The 19,817-nt window shown below is 38.4% G+C and overlaps 1 long non-coding RNA gene across 3 annotated transcripts in view; it reads left to right on the forward strand.

Moving 5' to 3' along the window:
- Nucleotides 1-8,923, forward strand: part of LOC120406621 — a 61,198-nt gene extending 52,275 nt beyond the window's left edge. For all 3 annotated transcript variants that reach the window (XR_005599416.1, XR_005599417.1, XR_005599419.1), the window contains 2 exons: nucleotides 2,466-2,629; nucleotides 8,237-8,923. This is a non-coding gene — a long non-coding RNA (uncharacterized LOC120406621). The remainder of the gene's footprint in view (nucleotides 1-2,465; nucleotides 2,630-8,236) is intronic.
- The last annotated feature ends 10,894 nt before the right edge of the window (nucleotides 8,924-19,817 follow it).

A 19,817-nucleotide genomic window follows, 5' to 3' on the forward strand; every position in this document is an offset into this window, starting at 1 on the left:
AGAAGGTAAGTATCACTATCCCCATTTTAGAGATGGTGAATCTGAGGCACAGGAGAGAAGTGACTTGCTACTGTTATCCAGCAGGTCAAGGGTGGATCTGGGAATAGAGCCCAGGTCTCCCATGTGCTCATCAAGTGCTCTATGCACTAGGCCACACTGCCTAATAATGCATAAATAAACCTAATAAAACACATTAATACATATTCATTCAAGTTTATTTATGATATTCTTTACTTTCCCTAGGTTATTTTGTTTTAGCACTCTTTCATTATTTCATTTATCACTTCAAGATTCCAGACTTTCATACACAGTTATATATGGAATTTGTCTCTCAGATTGCCTCCAATTACTGTAATTCACAAATGGATAAATCAAACTCTCATTGAAACCAATGAAAATGTTTCCATTGACATGAGTAAGTGAAGGAAAGAAATGTAGATTCCTGACTTCCTTGAAGTGGCTAGTACAATGCATTATTTGGTGCTACGATACAATACAATACAATATCATGTTGCATTTTGTTCTTTTTAACTGGTACAGTTGCATTGGTTTCAGACACTGCTTTCTGACTTGTAATTATCTATGCATGAAAATAGCTGGTTTGCTTTAGCTAAAGTTCTTGATAAAAATGAGAAGTCTTTAATACAAATATCCTTCCTAGCAAAACCTAATCTCTCTTTTCAAATTTGGACTCTGACTTAAAAGGAGAAGAATTTTGGATTTTGTGTGGATTTGTAATTTAAGGTAAATATTAAAGGAGACTAAAATGTGTAATATTGGAATTTGCATGGGGAATCTTAGCATTTCATTCAATAATGCATTGACAGAACCTATATTTTGAACTAGAGAAACTCAAGATAACTGAGTTTTTTCCCCCTCAAATATTTGGGTTTCAGATATTTAAGGAAGTAACAACATTACAAATGGTGGCTCTTAGTAGTTTGTGATTAAAGAAATGTTTTGTTAATATAACTCTAAGGAGAATCATCCATGGAAATAAGTAATTTGTTTTTTGTGAAGTTAGAAGCTTATGGCTGTAAGAGAACTTTAGGTGTGGAGGGGAAAAGTTTTTTAAAAAAGTTAAGTCATTTTCACCTGGGGCTGTGGATCTCAAAAAGAATATATATATATATATATATATATTTATTGGGAACACAGGTCTGAGAGATTCAGAGAAGGAGACATAAATTAGAGAAGTCATTTTTGTTGGCAGTAGTGCCTTTGACAGATTCATGACAAGATGGAAGAATAATTTTTGTTAGGAACAGTGGGTTGAAAGATTCATGATAAGAAATAGAAAAATCATTTTTTATTTGGAGATATGGGTGTAAGAGACTTGCGATTTAAGACTCCTTGTGGGGAACTTTGGGTCTGAGAGATTCATGCTAAATATAATTTTAATTGCCAACAGTGGCTCTTAGTAGCAACAGCTAATAATTTTGTTGAAGCTAACCTTTTTTAAAAAGAAGATTATCTTAAGGCTATCATGTCAAACTCATTTTTCTATACATGCCTTCTTTTCTCTTTCCTACCCTGCTTAAAATTTAAAAATACAAAGAATGAGGGGGGGTGTAAAATCTTCAAAGGTCAATCATTAACTGTTTTTCCCCCTTGCATTTACTATATCACAGTGTTATTCTTCTGGACTTCTGTAAGATAAAAGCATTCGACTGTTGCACAAAATATTTTGTTTGTAAATCAATATCCTCATTGGACTTTTCCTATTGGTCATCTCACATACTAGATAAATGCAGTTGTTCAACCCTATATTTTTTAATTTTGTTTTAAAATTCAGCTCCAAGATACTTTTTTGACAGAATATATTATTTTCTGCTAGTATTATTAATTAGTATAGTACCAAAGACATCAAGCAAGATCTAGGCACTGTACAAACACAGATGATGAAATAGTCCCTGCCCTAAAGATCTGACAACCTGATTTGAAACAAGATGCAACAAGTAAGAATCACTTATTTAACCTCTCTGTTGTCGCTTCTTTTCTCCTTCATTTTGTCTATTTAAACTGCAAAATCTTCTGTGCATGACTCTTACATTTTAAACTTTTCTGACTTAATCATAGGGGCTTTATTCCAGAACGTTTCATAAAGAAAAGTGTAATATTAGTGGATCTGGAGGGTGCTTTAAAAGCTGAATGACCATTTGCAAAACAGAGAGTACACAACAGTAAATTTAAAGCTGTATTTTTTCAGCACTTAAAACTTTTACAAAAGTCCTCTGGTTCAATTATAAATATAACATAACTGGAAATGTTAAGATGTACACACAGGCTAGATCTGTTGTCACAGCAGGAAATTTCTTATTTTAAAGCAAGTGCCACAGCAACAGGACCTTCTTCAACTGTCACAGAAACATGTTTGGCTTCTAATATGTAAGTGATTTTTTTACGTTTTCCAGCAGCAGTTCAGTTAATTTAAAATTCACCATTAAAATTCTTATTGTTTGCAGAAATGTTTAATGTAACACTGCCACTACAGTGCAAGAAATGAACAGGAAAAATCAGCAATTAGATGATGCCAGCAAACCAAAACACGTCAAGATACAGCAGTCATTTCTTCAGGACAGGGTAAAAAGAACATGAGCTGGTTGGATTCTAGCAGACTACATTTCAGGTATTTAAACTGAAGATACAGGCCACAATCAGAAAACAGAGATCATTGTTTAAAGAAAAATACATACAAATTTTAACCATCCTAACTTTGCACATCAGAAAATCCCAAGACTGAATTTATTGTGCCATCACCAGTTCATTGAAGTAGGACTCAAGATCCAGCACACTTGTTTGATTAATGGTGCCATAGCAGTCTTGTTTTGAAAAAAAATATTTAGGACTAAATTAAACAAATTTACCTTGGCTGCTCTTAGGCCTGCTGGAGTAAGGGTAGTGTGGCAAAAAAAGAACGGTGAGGTATAGAAGAGACACCAAGAGAATAATTCCTTAGTTGATGCCATGCCCTGCAGTAAGGAAGGAATGGAGGGCTGGGATAGGTGGAGCTAGTACAGTGCAGAATGATTAGTGAAGAATGATTAACACTATTGTGGGACTGAGCAGCTATCATTTCCCTCTATGCCGGTGTTGCCTTGACATAGATGACATCAGCATAGATGGAGATGATCTGAATACTTGCTTCAAGTACTACCCCAGCCGAAGCAATACTTGTGTGCATCTTTGGTGGATGTCAGATGTCTTAGATGAGCTGACGGTTTTATATGTTGTAACCGCCAGACATAAAAACTTTATTTTCTCCTGCTGTTATTACAGGTCTATTCTTAAATCAAGACTGGATTTTTTTCTAAAAAATATGCTCTAGTTCAAACAGGATATACTGCAGGCCTGTGTTATGCAGGAGGTCATACTAATACTCCTGGGGAAATTCTGCTCCGAAAACTAAAACATTCTGCACCAAAAAATTAAAAAATCTGGAAAATTCTGCATATTTTATTTGTCAAAATAATGCAATATAATCACACCAGTTTCACGTATTTTGGTAATTTATTTAAACTTCCATAGGGAAAAAAATCATAATAAATGTTCAGCATTTCCTAAACTCATGAAAGTTAAATTACAAATACTGGGTAACTAATACCCTGCATTCCAGTGATAATCCTGGATTTTCATGTAAATTACGTTACAGAATACCGAACACCAAAATAAAAGTAAAGTAGAATATCACTTTAAATTGCTCAGACTTTCACACATGAAACAGATTTTCTAATTATTGTCCTGCATTTTTTTTTTAAATAGGTTAAGTAAAATACATCCTGAGCTGTAATCTAACCCCATTTTGCCACTTTGGCACAGGAAAAGAGGGGGAAAGCACATAGATCTCCCTTGCTGAGGATTCCCTTGCTGTCATTTACAGTAAGGTTCCTTTACAACACTCTGGCAATGGAAAGGAGCCTTAATTGAATAAAAATGGGAACAATTAACTGACAATGGGAACATTAGCAGCCTGCCTGCTTAGTTGTTACATTTCTGCTCTACCTCAGAGATAAACCCTGTCTCACACAACCCTACCCTGGGATGCCTCAACAGCGAGAGAGACAGAGTAAGGACTAGTCTACACCTGCAACGCCAAAGTGCCTTGTGTGGTCACGGCGCAGCACTGGCAGAGAGCTCTCCCAGAGCTCTAAAAATCCGACCTCCATGAGAGGTGTAGCTCCCAGTGCTGGGGGCATGGCTTTGAGCACTGGTGCACTGTCTACACTGGCGTTTTACAGCACTGAAACTTGCTGCACTCAGGGGGGTGTTTTTTTCACATTCCTGAATGAGAAAATTGCAGTGCTGTAAATTGCCAGTGTAGACAAGCCCTAAGTCTCTCTCACTTGTTGGCACACTGGCATGCGCCCAGCCCCATCCCCTGACGTCTCCTGACGTCTTTCCATAAACACACACGTGCCCAACCTCCCCATACCCCCTGTGGATCTGTGTCTTTGCCGATTGCTCCCAGCAGACGCGCTTTGGCTGCCAGGGAATGGGTGCATGTTCCCCACAGATTTCTTTGCTCTCCCATTTTTCTGTGGGAGGAGCAAAGAAATCTGTGGACGGTATGAATGGATGCGCAGAATTCCCCCAGGAGCATACTAGATCATCTCAGTGGTCTCTTCAGGCCTTGGAATTTATGCCGCTCCATGTGTAGTTGGCAATTCATTTATAGTGATATTACAAAAAGAGAAGTATAATGTACGACAAAGGCAGTAACACATTTATATTGTGTAGTGACTTCCACACATATTACATCAAACAAAGACAGTGTGACTAACTGAATTAAGGATAACAACCTAAAAGATGACTGTTTTATTAATGGCTTTAGTCTATTTAAGCTTAATGTTTAGAGCTATCAATCCCCCAACTGTGCTGCGGATATGAGCACCCATGTTTCAGAACATCATATAGGTTCATGATAAATTTATTTTCAGTCTGCTGAAGGGTACTTAAGTTTTAATTTTTTCCCCCACTCTAGAGACACAGTTTCGTCACAGTGAATGTCATGTAGCTAATTCTGCATTTTCCTAGCTAAATATGACTTACTATAATTACATCTTATTAAGGGTGTTGGAAATCTGGATTGCTGGTTATGAGTACTATACTTTGCCAGAGATCATATCACACAAGGTCACAGATTTTTATGGATTCATTTAAGAGTAATGAAATATCTGTGACACTGAATGATTTTGCTCTGGTATTTTTAGATAACTGAGTTTGAAATTAAATGAATTTAAAAACCTGCATTTCATGTAGAACCTCTTGAACTTAAGTGGGTGAGTCTGGGAGAACAGAGAAGTTTGCTGTTAAACTATGTAGACCTTGAGGTGGGTGTTTTAGCTCACAGGATGGGCTAAAAATGCTTTTGAATCTAATTATTTTCTTTCTCAAAGGCTGTTTAGAATAACAAATATGCATAATAGAAATCCAAATAACACAACAGTGGCTGCAATAATTTCCTTTTTTCCTATTGGGAAATCTATCACTCTGCTGAGAGAGATTCCTTGTGCTTTTAGGAGAATGCAGCTCAAACCAGCAATATCTTTCATACTGTATCCGCTGTATAAGCTAAAAAATGCCCATAGAAAGTTCAACTTTTCTATGGCCAAGGAAGTTTTGTCTCCTGCACACACACATCTCATTCTTGAGGCTGACAATTCCATTATTCCAGTGGATTGTAGCTCAAAGCCTTCTGAAATAGAAAAGGTGGGCTTGTTCTTTAAAATGTACTTATCAACATGGAGGTAATCCTTCAAATTAAAGCAAGTGAGAACAGAGAAAGAAGAGGGTGAGGAGGCCTAAGAAATGTAAGGAAAAAGCCAAGAGTTTGTGCCTTCTTTGTCCCAGTGTTCAAATGTCTGACATTTGGAGACAATGTAGATGAGATGTCAAGGGAAGTAAACTAAGATTTAATACATCTCAGTACTGTTTCCTACTACAAGTTCTGCCAAAATCACATAGGTGTTGGTAATGCATTTACTGTATAGTACATTTAGATTTTTGTGGTTTACTGTGTTTAGACTTGTACAGCATGTAAAATTAGTTAAATGACATGTGGGGTGAACAGGAGTTAGGGGAGTATACCAGGTCTCGTATTTCAATAGTCCCCCATTTTCTACCTGACCCTTACCCAATGTCCTGGGCCCTCCTTTGCCAGAGGTAGAAGTGAGCTGCAGTGACCACTTCAGAACAGTTTTTGCTACACTCTGGGCAGTACAGAGTTACATGGATCATGTTCCTAGAGCAGCTGCCTGGTCCACTGAGCACACAGGGGTCCTCATCATTGTGTGGTCAGGGTACACCATCAGGAAGTACCGTCACTTGTACTGGGAGATTTCATGGTGGCTGAAGAAGCTGGGCATTTACTGGACTGCAGTGCACAGCCAGGAACACAGGAATCACCTCGGGGTCCTGTACTGGAAAGTGAAGAATTTGCACAAACACTCCAGGAGAGAGTTCATATATGCCTGTGATGCAATAGGTTGGGCTGGGTGCTCTCCAGAACAACCAGGACAGAGCCTGCAGTGGCTCATGACCCCCTCCTCAAGCCTGCCGGCCGTATCATATGATGGAGTATCCATGATGGGGAAAGCAAGGAGGAAGCCCTGGGAGACCTGAAGGAAGAGGAACATATGATTCTTCCCCTTTGCCCAGAGGGAGCTGATTGAGCTACCCTCAAGAGGACTGTAAGCCACAGCCAGAACCAGAATCCAAGGTTTATACATTTGACGATGCATCCCAACCCTCCCCACCAATATCTCCTCTTGGTCTGGTGCTGTATGCCCAAAGCCCAGTCCCTGCTCTACTTTACCCCAAAATGGTGCCAGAGCCAGGCAGAGGTATAAATGAAAGCTTTTATTGAAATCCCATGAACCACTGTTATGCATTTACTGGAAGTTCTAACAAAGATTATTAACAAGCTATCATTGTCTCCCCCCCCCTTTCCCTTCCCCCCGTCTTTGCATTTCTTGGCCAGAACACTGCCGGTGCTAGTCCAGGGTAGCGTGGACTGGGAGAAAGAGAGGGTTGAGGTGGGATTGGAAAGGGGATGGCTGCAGTAGGACAGTTGTAGAAAACATAGAGTAATTCACAGATCCCCTCAAACATCCTTCCCTGACCCCGGTTTTCCCACCCCTATGAATGGAAGCCACATGGAATGCAGGAGGTGGGATGGGGGTGTTTTTTCTACGTGCAAGAATACTTAGGTCCAAGAAGGGAGAATTTACCTTTGATTGATTGTCCAAAGAACATCAGAGCAGTTCTTTCTCCCTGTGAATTGGAAATATTTTTAACCATTCCCAGTCCCTGGTGTCTGGCCTCTCTCTGCTCTGAGGCACTCTGCAGGACCAGGGAGAAGTGAGGGTGGATGATGGATCTGCTCTGGCAGCTGCACAAACACAATACTGTGCCCCTTAGCTCTGGGGGCAACTGGCTTGCAGTGTTAATTGGCACACTCGGGACAAAATTAAGTTGGGGTATGTCTCTTTCTTCGCTGTCCCTTTCATTGCTGTTCAGTGGACACAGGGGCTGCATATTCTGAAGATGTCAGTAGGATGTTAGGGTGTGTGTGGCCATCTTCAGTAGTTCACTTTTCCTCTGCCTTAGGAACTCCATCTGCTAGCATAGAATACTGTCAATCACCTTTAAAAATGCTTCCCAGTCCTGTAAGTATATTTCAGCAATTTTTTTTTGGTGTAGCAGAAATTCAGACTGCTTCTTAAGGTTTAACAGCTGCACACATGTGCTTAGTCCACCTTCACAGCTGACTAAACTCCTCTATTCAGCAATATGGAGAGGGGAGATCATTAGCAGAAACATTGCTTGGCATAGATTGTTGGATCTTCTCCAGAGGACTTGTCCATTCTGGTACCTTGAAAAATGCTGTGTTCTCCAGATAATGGCAACCCTTTACAGAAAAATATAGGTAACAGTTAATGTCACCCAGTAAAAAGACAAACCCTACCCCAATTGGGCCCTTGATACACTGTAAGCATTATATATATATAATATATAAACAAAAAAAACATGAGTACAGCTATCTTACATTATTAGCTTCTGCTCCTTTCCCAGGAGCTCCTAAAGTTATCTGAGAATGAAGGAGAATATAAAAATTACATTCCTAACATTTATCAATGTTGTGGTCTTCGGCAGCTCTGTTATGTTAAGTGGGGGGATTCTTTGCTTCCTTCACAGGTAAAATATATAATGATACTCTTGTCTTTCCACTGCCAAGAGGGAAAACAATTCCACCAGGAGGGCAGGAACAGCACCCCAGAGACAGCAAATGAAAAAGGACCCTGGAGAACCTGCTAATTCGCATGGACAGAAGAATCCAGGAACAGTTTGATTTCCTCAGGGCACAGGAGGATCATACTTTTCAGCAGGAAAAAGCACTGATGAACTGGTTCCTGGAGCAGGAGACATGCCTCGGGTACTGGGACTATGCCCAGAGGGAATGGGAATTTGCCCAAAGGGAACTGGATCATGTATTGATACAATCATGTATTCAGCTGGTGGTGGAACACATTCAGGGCTCACCTGCCGTCATAGCTGCAGCCCCTCTTTCAGAACTTCACCACCTCCTTTTGCTTCTCCTCCTCCCCACCCCCATCTCCGGTTGCTTCTCAGGGTGTTGTTGCTCAGAGAATCCAACCCCAACTAGTGACAGGAAGGAGTCTGCTGAAGAACGGGCAGAACACCAGCTGCTAGCACCTGAAACCCCTTGCAGAGGAAACCACCATAGCATGCAGGTAGGGGAAGATGAGCCCATGGTTGTCCACCAAGCCCAGTAAGTGTCCGGTTCCCAAACCCCACACAGGAGAAATCCCTGTTTGTCCCGCTGAGCAATTTTCCACAGCAATTCCCCAGGTGGTGGGCAAGGAGTTGGGTTTAGAAACAATAAAATGTACACATTGCTCAAGAAGTCTGAACCATTGTGTTTTCATTTGCATTTTTTTAAAGGTTTACCAATATGTTACATGAGTCACTTTCAATAAATATTACCATTTGATTTACTTCTGTGTGTACACTCTCCTTGCTGACTAAGATCAACAAGATCATTTCTCAAGGTGTAGCATGGATTCTCTTGATTCATAGCACAGGAATTTGATTTCTGTAAGTGTCTCTTACCATAACATTGGAACGAATTCTCTGTCTCTCCCATGCCATTTTCCTTCCCCACCCCGCAAGTCCTAAACGTTTAATTTAAAAGAAAAAAACAGAGAGCTAAGGACAGTGAACTGCACTCAGAACAAACTGCTCCGTTCACCAGCAGCAAAATAAATAAAAAAACACAGGAAAAGTTTACAGGCATGTCTTTATGGCTTTGGTTATAAATTAACTGTCCATACAGAAGGGAGCAAAACTAAATTAATAGCAAAGACATCATGCAGTGAACAGTGCTTAATCAGACCCCTGCCCTGCTGCCCCCAGCAAACCTTCAGAACTTGGGTGTAGTCATGCATAATAGGCAAAAAAAAGTGCTATAATCACTGCTATAAGGGATCAGTGTAAAGAAGGAAGTTCTGAAGCCTCTCCCAACCCTTTACAGAACTGTTTTTCTAGTCATTAAAATTGAGTGCTCCAGATAAGGCACTGTTAAGACCAGTTTTAACATAAAACAGAAATATTGCACTATGATGGCAGTATAAGTGTATAGACACCCGGCACAGCACAAACCCACCCCCAAAGGTGTCAGCCTGGAGTAGGCACCTGTGATGAGTTAGACTCATGCTTTGGGGATGCCACCTGATGTACCGATGCCTCTTCTGCTCCACTAGGTTGGATTCCCTCTCCCTGTTTTGCTCTCCAGCCTCTTGCAGCACACACACAGAGGTAGGGCCACACCCAGCTGCAGACACAGACTGAAGCCACCTCTGTGTGAGAGCATTCACCCAGCACTCACGTACACACCCCTTTTGGAGAATAAACCCAAAATAATACTGTCTTGCACTGTATAGAAAGAATTGCACAGCACAAACTCATAAAAATTCACCCTCTCCATCACTATGAAGAGAGAGATGCACAACGTCTTGCCCCCCATTAGAAATTGCACAAACTGGGTTTAATAATAAACAAAATAAATCTAATTATAAAAGGCAGATTTTAAGTGATTATAAGTGATAGCAAACAGTACAAAGCAGATTACTGAGCAAATAAAACAAAAGACACATACTAATCTTAAAATCTTAAAGAGACTAGATTCAAGAAATAATCTCTTACCTAAATGTTATTTTAGATATGCTGCAGAGTCTCAGTAGCTTAGAGTTCCAGTTATTTTACTTACAGATTGGACCCCTGTCTCAGTCTGGACTCACCCCTGCCTTTCCTTTCAGGTTAGTTCCCTTGTCCATTCAGGTTTTTTTCAGCAGTCCTTCTTCTTGGGTAGGCAATGGAGGACAGTCCCAATCAACTCCCTCCTCATCCTTTAAAAAGGATTTACCAAATGTGGGAATACTTGTTTTATCTCCATCCCTCTATAGAGGAAAAGTAACAGCTCTGTCCAAAGTGGTATTTTGTATCAGGTCATCTTATCACTTGACCTGGTAGTGTTACAGCTGAGTCCCAGGATGCCTCTCAGGAAGGAGAGAGATTAGTATCTTCACATTCTTCTTTTTAATGGGTCATTCAGGAGGATTGTCTACTGTCTGGGGGGCGTTCCCTCCAAGTACACACCCAGTTGTAATTGTTACAGAGTCAATATTCCTAACTTTAGATACCTAAATGATACATGCATAAAAATTGAATAATCACATTCAGTAAATCATAACCTTTCCAATGATATCTTACATGAGCCATCTTGCATAAAGTATATCTTATTTATGCCATATTCATATAATATCATATGTCATATTCATATCATTTCTATGCAGAATATGGGGTGTGACATCACAGTGCCCTCACACTTTTCTAAAGTCAATAGGTACATAAACATCAGCTGCAGGGGATCAACCCCCCCCAAAAGGTAATGTGGGCAGGATAGGGTGACCTAATGTCTATCACCATAGTCACCAAAATTGCCATCTGGCTCCCAGCTCTTCCAGAATGTGTGAACATATTGCATCCTGGATTTCCCTTGTCTGCTGAGAACCAGGACTAGTGCACACATGGGTGGGATCCAGCAGTATGTGCAACGCTGTTCTGTCCTGTGCTCACTCCATACAGATGCATTCACCCTGTGCCCTCACAAACTTTATGAAGGGCCAAGTTTGTGAAGGCAGAGGTGAATGTGTCTGTATGGAGTTAGCACAGGACAGAACAGCTTTGCACATACTGCTGGATCCCACCCATGTGCACACTTTACTGTTAATTTAGTTTTGTTCCTTTCTGTTTAGACAGTTAATTTATTACCAAAGCCATAAAGACATGCATGTTCAGAACTTCAGGTTGGCAGAGAGGAAAGAGCTGAGATCCTCTTGCAAAACAGTTGAACACTTTGGAGTCCATCCAAGACAGGACAGAGTCTCTCTCACACATACTCTTTCACACACATGCAGAGTTCATGATGATACTTTTATCCTGTATTTATGCTTATGCCAAATGTGGCATGAAATGCATTGCAAGTCACCACAACATTTTTGCACAATATTTGAACCCTCTTATGTAATATCAGTAAAATAAGTAAATAAAAATGTTCTAGCTTTTTAACTCCTCCTCTCTTTTATAATTATGTAAACACTTATGTGCCACGTATTTAAAAAGTGAGAGAAATGTTCAAAATTTTAATTCCTTTTTTTTTCCAATTGAAGGATGCTACACTGCAGACTTTAAAGGACTGCTGATTTATCTCCTATATCCACATGAGCAGCTTTGCTCTTTTCTCCTCCTCTTCCTCCTCCTCCAGTTTTACTTTAAGTGTCAGATCCTCACCTGGTGTAAGTCAATGGTGCACTGCTCATTGACATCAGCTGAGGAGCTGACCTTATGCACTAGATTTTCGAAAGTGTTCAGCCAGCAGCCACAACTGAGAGCAGATTTTCAAAAGCACTCTGAATGTAGCAACTGTTGAATGCTTTGCACTTTTGAAAATCGGGCCCTAAATGTTTAAAACTTTCAGTCTTCTTTGGGTATTCAGGAATTATTACTGGAACTTCACAAATATTTTTATATCTATTGTTATGTATTTTTAATCTGCCATTAGGAAATTAGTTGGATGTCTTGGAAACATAAGTGCACTATATTTAATACAAACTAGTTAACTGAACTTCCACAAAATCATTACTGACTATCATTTAGAGAATGGCAGGTGGCCAATGAAGTACTCAGTGAAGTTTTCTATACATCCATCTATGGCTTTCAGACTGGACAGGTTTTGCAATTAAACATCTTGCTCTGGAACACTCTTTATGCACATAGCAAATTTTAGAAATATCATGAAAATGTATATGTATTATGACCTTAGACTGCTCAAGGCTCATTCTCCTCAACTGTGCCAATGTTTTACTTGTATAATTCCATTGAAGATATTCCTAATTTACACACTGTGAGAGGAGAATCAGACCTCTAGCTTTTTTAACCCAACTGCAAATTATTTTTTTCTGACCCTAATGCTTCATGCAGATTTTTACTGACAATCAGCTAAAAACCCAATTACTTCACAATATACAGTATCACCAATACACAGCTTGGAATTAGCAAAATACAGCTTGCTTGATGAAGTTTGGTCTCCGAAATGTACTTGCAAACATATTAAAAACAAATCTTTTTTTTCATTCTAACTATAATGTCAATGTCATTAATCTATTTATTTGTGGAAACTATTGAAATAAAGTATAATTGAAATGAAGAAAACATGGATAAAGATTAAAAAAACAACAACAAGGATTATTTCATAATAGTGTGTGGTAATGTATTTTACCTCTCCACAACAACCCCTGATTGTTTCTAACCCTAAATTTGTGGACCTGATTGGCTGTTCATTATTTAATAATTCATTAGGAATGCACACTGAAAACAGGAAATGGTTAAATACTAGGGGAAGAAACATCCACAATAATTTCATAAATATCAGCACTTCAGGCTGATAGGTGACATTCTCCTTTGAAACAGATTATTGGTTTCAGTGGTATTTCCGTTTTAAATGTCTCTTGAACCAGAAAAATCCTTCCAAACAAAGCATTTTTTAAAGTGTGATCGCTGTGTGTTCTTATTTGTTTAGCACCAACAATGATCTCTGTTCTGCACAAGGCATAAAGATAAAGTCAGTCTGTATCGCACATCTAGAGACTGGTACGTAGGCAACTGAAGTTAATGAAAAAACTCCTATTCAAGTCAATTAGATTTTAGAGTAGACATTTATTGTTCACAAATTACTGTAATGTCATCTAGGTGTTGATCTGAAGACTTTACTAAAACAAATGCATGTGAACGATAACAGAAGCAACTACTAGAATGTGTGTGATTGAATATGTGTAATTTTTATATGCTTTTGGATGTCCTGGAAATTTTGTTTTATCTTAGTCTAGTTTGAAGTGTCCTAAAATAATCCTGAAACTTACAAGTTTTAATTGTGGCTGGTAGTTTACTGGATCAGAGGGATATTTTAAAGGCTCTGCCTTTAAAAAAAATGTTAAAGGTTAGCAATGGATTTATTTATTAGAGATTTAGAAGCAATTAAGAACCTAATTATAACTGTTGTGCCCACATTTCTGCTGGTGTAATTTCACTTATTTCAATAGAGTTAAAGCAGCAGAGAATTTGACTTGTTATGTGTATGCAACCCAGAGAAGGTTTATGTGTAATGCAGTAAGTTATGTGTAATTGAAGATGCTTTATCTTGCTTGCAGATTGTAGGAGTGCTTATGGAACAGTATGAGCAATGACACAGGAAATACTATTTTTGTACATGTTCCCCATAATGGGGCTTGGCTAGAAGTTGGAGTTTCTTACATTAAGGGTGGCAATGTGAACTTTGGCCTTAGATCCATGGATTTTTGGGAAATGTAGTTTAATTGTTGGGCAGATATTTTATTACACACACTTTTATCTGTTTTTGAATAATCAAAGAACATGGTTTTAATATCTATTTTTAATTGGGGGGGAGGAATGAGTTATTTGGAAAACAAATTGGGGGTGGGATTGTAGTTGAATGGAAAGGAAGATTTAAATTATTTTGGATGGATGATAATGGATAATCCCTAATAGAGGGGCAGAACCTTGGAAAATGCCCTTCAAATAGAGGTTAGTCACTGCTAGACATAAGATGAGTGCAGCTAAAGACAAGGACCTCATGGCAAACTAGAAGTTTGGGGACTTAAAGTGGTTTTTTTTGTTTGGTTGGTTGTTGTTGTTTGTTTGGGGGGTTTTTTGTGCTGTAAGTAATCCCTTTGATTTAATTTGAAATAATCATTTTCTTAAAATTAAGCATGTGCTGGGTTGGGATTTTAATTAGCAGCTAGTTTCTTAAACTGCACCGTGGTAAAGTTTATTTCTCCACCCCTGTAATTTGAGCCATTAAATTTTAATATATATTATATATATATTTCAATCTAATCCTGTCCTGATTTTTCAATGGGATTTTTAAGCTTCTCACAGGTAGTGGTAGCAAAAAAAGAAATGGATTCTAAAACTTCCAAAAATAAATTAAACATCTACATTTGATACATATCCATTTATCATCACTAATGAGCTGATTATTAGATTCAAAGTATAGAGTATAATCATAGCATTATACTGTAGGTGGAATTTCACTCACATTTGGAGTATTAACATTGATGTGTAAACAGTGGGAAAAAGAGAAAGGGAAGAAGAAATGTAGAAGCACTTACAAAACCATCCTACAAAACTAATTTACAAAACCCCAGGGATTAAATCTGATACTGAGGGGGTAAACTTTGGGGATAAGGATACAATACATTAAAACAAAGGAGAAACTGCAGTAGATGGGAAATTCCCTAGGGCAGGACGATAATGAGTAAAGTAGGATTGTCTAGTGGTTAGGGAAGGTTATTGCAAGTCAGAAGATTTGCATTCTTTTCTGGCCATTCCAGACTTCATGTGCAACTTTGGGCAAGACTGTTAACTCTTCTCTGTTTCAGTTCCTGTGTTGGAGAAATAGGCTTACTGTTTTAAAACACTCATGGAAACAAGCACCCTAGAAATGCCTGTAAATAAAAGAAATTTCTGGACCATTAGCATGAAAGAAATTGCCTAGACACTTGAGGAGTTTTAGGGCATAAAAATACTTTGCTATCAGATGGGTAACAAATAAGAATAATAACCCAAATATGCATCCTTAAAGAGGATCTCATCAATTGTAGTGAATTGCATAATGATCCAGAGATGAAGGAAACTAACTAAATGAAATATTCTCTTGATCTACTTCTGCCAGAATTGGCAGTGCTAATGCAGGGACAATTCTGAAGAACTGCAATAGGAAAAAAACTTGTATTGGAAATGGTCAAAGATGAAAGACCCAAGCAAGCCTCTATAGCCTGTGAAAGCCCACAAGGAAACTTTAATGGTAGAGGGCTTAGAAATGTATGTGTTGAAAAAGCAATGTGTTACAGGAGGGCTCTGTAAAAATGATATCTGTATATATGTAAATAGTGAGTAGATAATGTGTCAGTAGATGACACTCAAAAATATACACCATATTTTCTTGTTTTTGTAGGGTTAGCAAAACTTGTGCACTGCAAATAGCTTCTTGTGTGCAGTCATTAAAATATGAAACAGAAAAGAGGCTTAAGTATTAACAAAGGAAATGAAAATATTAATTATAAAAAGGATAAAATTGAAATGCTACATTTAAAAATTGATCTTCAACGGGACATATAAGGAAAAGTGGCATGAACTATTGAAAAATAACTGTTAGGGGAGTGAGAAATGGAATATATTCAGTTCAGCAACTCTGAATGATGTGTTTCAAGGGTATTAGCTAACAAATGTAACCATTTAACACTTGTTATGAACAATTATAGAAAACTGGGAAGGTACAGTACCAGATGATTGAACTAAAGCAAATGTGTACCATTGATTAAAAAAAAAGTGATCCTTCAATTATCATTTGTTTCATCTCACCTGAAGACCTTGTACCTATCCTATCTCATAGAGCTGGAAGGGACCCTGAAAGGTCATTGAGGCCAGCCCCCTGCCTTCACTAGCAGGACCAAGTACTGATTTTTGTCCCAGATCCCTAAGTGGCCCCCTCAAGGATTTGAGTTTATAATGCTGGGTTTAGCAGGCTGGTGCCCAAACCACTGAGCTATCCCTCCCCCTGATAATGATAAAATCCCCAAACATGTTAAGTTTAGACAGATATAATCAACAATTAGGATCAGTTATATAAAGATCTAATCATACTGGGCAAATTTGCCCCCTCTTAAATGTTACAAAATGAATGGATTTAGAGAATGCAAAAGACTTAAAACATAATTAATTTGATAGATCAACTGATGAAATCATGCTTGACAAATTAAAGTAAAAAAGACTTGGAGATTGCAATATGGAGTGAACACTAGCTTAAAAACCATGGCAAAAAAAAAAAAGAAAAAAAAGTAATGATAAAAGCAACCCACTTAGGCCTGGTCTACACTAGGAACTTACTTTGCTATAGTTATGTTTCTCAGGGGTGTGAAAAAAATCTACATCCAGGAAAGACATTGCTATATTGATCTATTCCCAGTGTTGACAGCACTAGATCAGTGGAAGAATCCTTCTGTAAGCCTAGCTACTACACTTCAGAGAGGTGGTTTGGGTCCACTGATGGGAGAAGCCTTCCTGTTGGTGTACTAGTGTCTACACTTAAAATATTATAGTGCATTTTAAGTGTAGACACACCCTTAGTTGTTGGGAAGGATCAACTCAGATGCAGATTTCCTAGTGGCATGATGTACTTCAGCACCAGAATAAGGTAAGGAGTCTTAATGAGTTTTAGCAGTGAGATTACAGCAGCATTCTTGGTTTCACTGTTGATAAATAAGATAAGGGAGAGACAGGTCAGTAATGAGCCCCCTTGTCCATGCTTCCACTGGGAATAGGGAAATTGCCTACATCTGTGCCTAGTGCAGTTGGGGGACAGCTTGCCATTCCCTGAATAGCCCTGACCATCCCATAGGACAATAGGAGGGAAAGGAGTTTTCAAATCAACATTTCTTCTTTCATATGATACCTAAGGGTAATGAGGAGAGTCATGGTCTCTAGTGAGGCTGTGGAAGGAAGTGAGGATTTCATGCAACACTAAGGATGCAACATTATGGGGAATGTCCCTGGCCAGTTTTGTGCCAACCCATATCTTCTCCAAGGTTTGCTTAGCCAGAGCTAGTTTCAGATGCTACTGAAAATCCTTGCCTGGTTTTAGTTTCTGTGTAAATTTTCCACACAGTCCAGAGAAATTTAGATTTTTCTAAGATCTTCCCATTACAGATAGAGACATTGGAAGAAGAATGGTGCTGTGTTACACTGCTCATGGGAAGAGGCAGCTTGTACTGTGTATTTGCTGAAGTCTTTTTTTTAGGGATATTATATTTCCCCCTTAGATCATTATACTCATGCGTGGGTTAATCAAATGTGGAAAATAAAAGCAAATTTTACCAGATGGTATATTCTTTTTATCTTTATGTTAGGTTGAGTACAGACCTGGTAGTCAGCTTGTAATTGCTGACTATTTATGTAGATATAGTGTTCTATAATTTGCTTTATAATGGCCTACTACCTGGGCTAAATATGTGTTTGATTAAGAAATCTCCTTAACTGCTGGCGTTCTTCAAGTAATATCCAAAATAGCTAAAGGATAAGTTTTCTTGAGGGTAGGAAGAAAGTTAACTCTGATTGCAAACCACATGCTTAGAAAAGTCTAGACTTTATTAGCACTCTTGCCAGCTGGGGAGAAAAGCTTTCCGAGTTACTGAATTTCATTATCTTAAGAAATAACTTGCTCAGCTAAAAAGTGTTCCCAGTGCTGATGATTGCAGAGGGAAATAAATGAGTAGATCAGAAATCCTCCACCATGAGGATTACAAAATCATATCAGATTTTCTGCATTAAAAATATCCTGAGAGGAAACTCATTTCTGTATGTTTTTATTTCCTATATCTCAGCTATTTCTGAAAGAGATGTAAACAAATCAGAATGGTAGCTTTGAATGCCCATTTTAAACAGGTATAAATGACTGCACAAGGTGCAAATTAATAGAGAATCTAGTCCAGTATTCTAGTGATATGTTTTGGATTTGAAAGGTTGTTATGCATCAAAAATGTTGCTATCAAAAGGTGCATGGGGTGAGCTTGGAGAGCTAATGAAGATGCTCATTTTAGTAGTTATATTTATGAACATGTGAAATAAATACTTTACTGATTGTTGCTGCAAAAAGCTCCAGGGTTCACTTCTTTATCCTAGGTTTCTTCATGCTTATCACAAATTTGTTGAATGAGAGTGAATGTCCACTGGGGAAACAGGTAGAGTTAGCCTGAAAATGGAAATCTCTTCCAGTGAGAAATTTAATGTTTTTGAGCAGTATTAAAAAAAGGGTTCAGAAAAACAAAGGCAATATATGGAAAGCCATCTCTGAACAGAGGAACAGTCCCACAGAAGACATTAATAGCAGTCTGATATAACACATATCAAGATGCATGTGCACTTGCATATAGTCTTATAGCTCCAGCAGTACTACAAGTGGCATAGGTGGAAGGAGTAATAAACAAAATGAAGTGATACACACAAATGCCAAAGACTACTATAGAGAAAGGTGGGTGAAGTAATACCTTTTATTCAACCAACTTCAGTTTGTGAGAGAGACAAGCTTTCAAGCTTACAAAGAGCTCTTCTTCAACAACACTGCAAAAGATTCATATGGCCAACAAATTAAAGACCTCCTAGAACTACGACTGGCAAAGCCTGCCAGGTGAGTTGCTGAATTATCAGGCACTCAGGTAGATTTCATTCAGAAATTCTGCTGCAGTGCCTGATAGGAATTTGTAGTTTGGTTATCTCATGTCCTCATTCTCTTCTATGGGCCAGGTTCCCCAGCCATACTATATCTCCCATGAAGTGTCATGGTAGTTTATCAAAAGGGGAGACTGTGGTGCACCATGGGAGGTAGAGCCCAGCCTATAGGGGAGAATGGGGGATGTGAGGTGCCTGAACTACAAATGCATGAGGCACCATGGCAGAATTTCTGAATCCAAATTTAGGTTTTCATCTGAACGTTTTCAACCATTTTTTAAATAGTTTTTGATTTCTTCTCAAATTGTTGAAATTTGCCATGGGGAAATATTTTTCCAACCAGATCTATTGCTAAGCTATTCCTCCTAAGGAAATTTCCCCACTAATCTGTTAGAGATTTGTGTGATCTAAGATGCCATATGGCACATATTTCTGGATATATTAGTTTCTGTATTAGCCCGTATCACAAAGACTACTGAACAAAAGTAGATAATACTGCAATCTCAAAGAGACTAAGTCACCTATAACAGAACAACCAAAATGATACCCAAATGTATGCTGTGAGATAAGGTTGAACATTAGGCTCAGTAGTATTCACTAAAAAAGGGATTTAAAGGAATCCTGAGAATATAACTTAATATTTGGGAAGAAATATATACATTATTCAAAAACACACATCAGAAAAGAATAAAAACAAAAAGAAAATCTGAACAAACATTGTGTGTAAAATGTACGTGGGCCAGGTTAGGAAGATTTATTTCACACAAAGTAAAATATTTTACTGAGAAGCTTTAATAAAAATAAACACTCAAGGCCAAAACCTCAGCTGATGTAAACTGGCATAGCTCTATTGTCCACAGAATTATGATGACTTACACCACCTGAGGATCTGACCCTAAATGTTTACAAGATAGAATTACTGTAGATGACTTTTT

This window comes from Mauremys reevesii, linkage group 5, assembly GCF_016161935.1.
Source record: "Mauremys reevesii isolate NIE-2019 linkage group 5, ASM1616193v1, whole genome shotgun sequence".
Taxonomy (NCBI): Eukaryota; Metazoa; Chordata; order Testudines; family Geoemydidae; genus Mauremys; species Mauremys reevesii.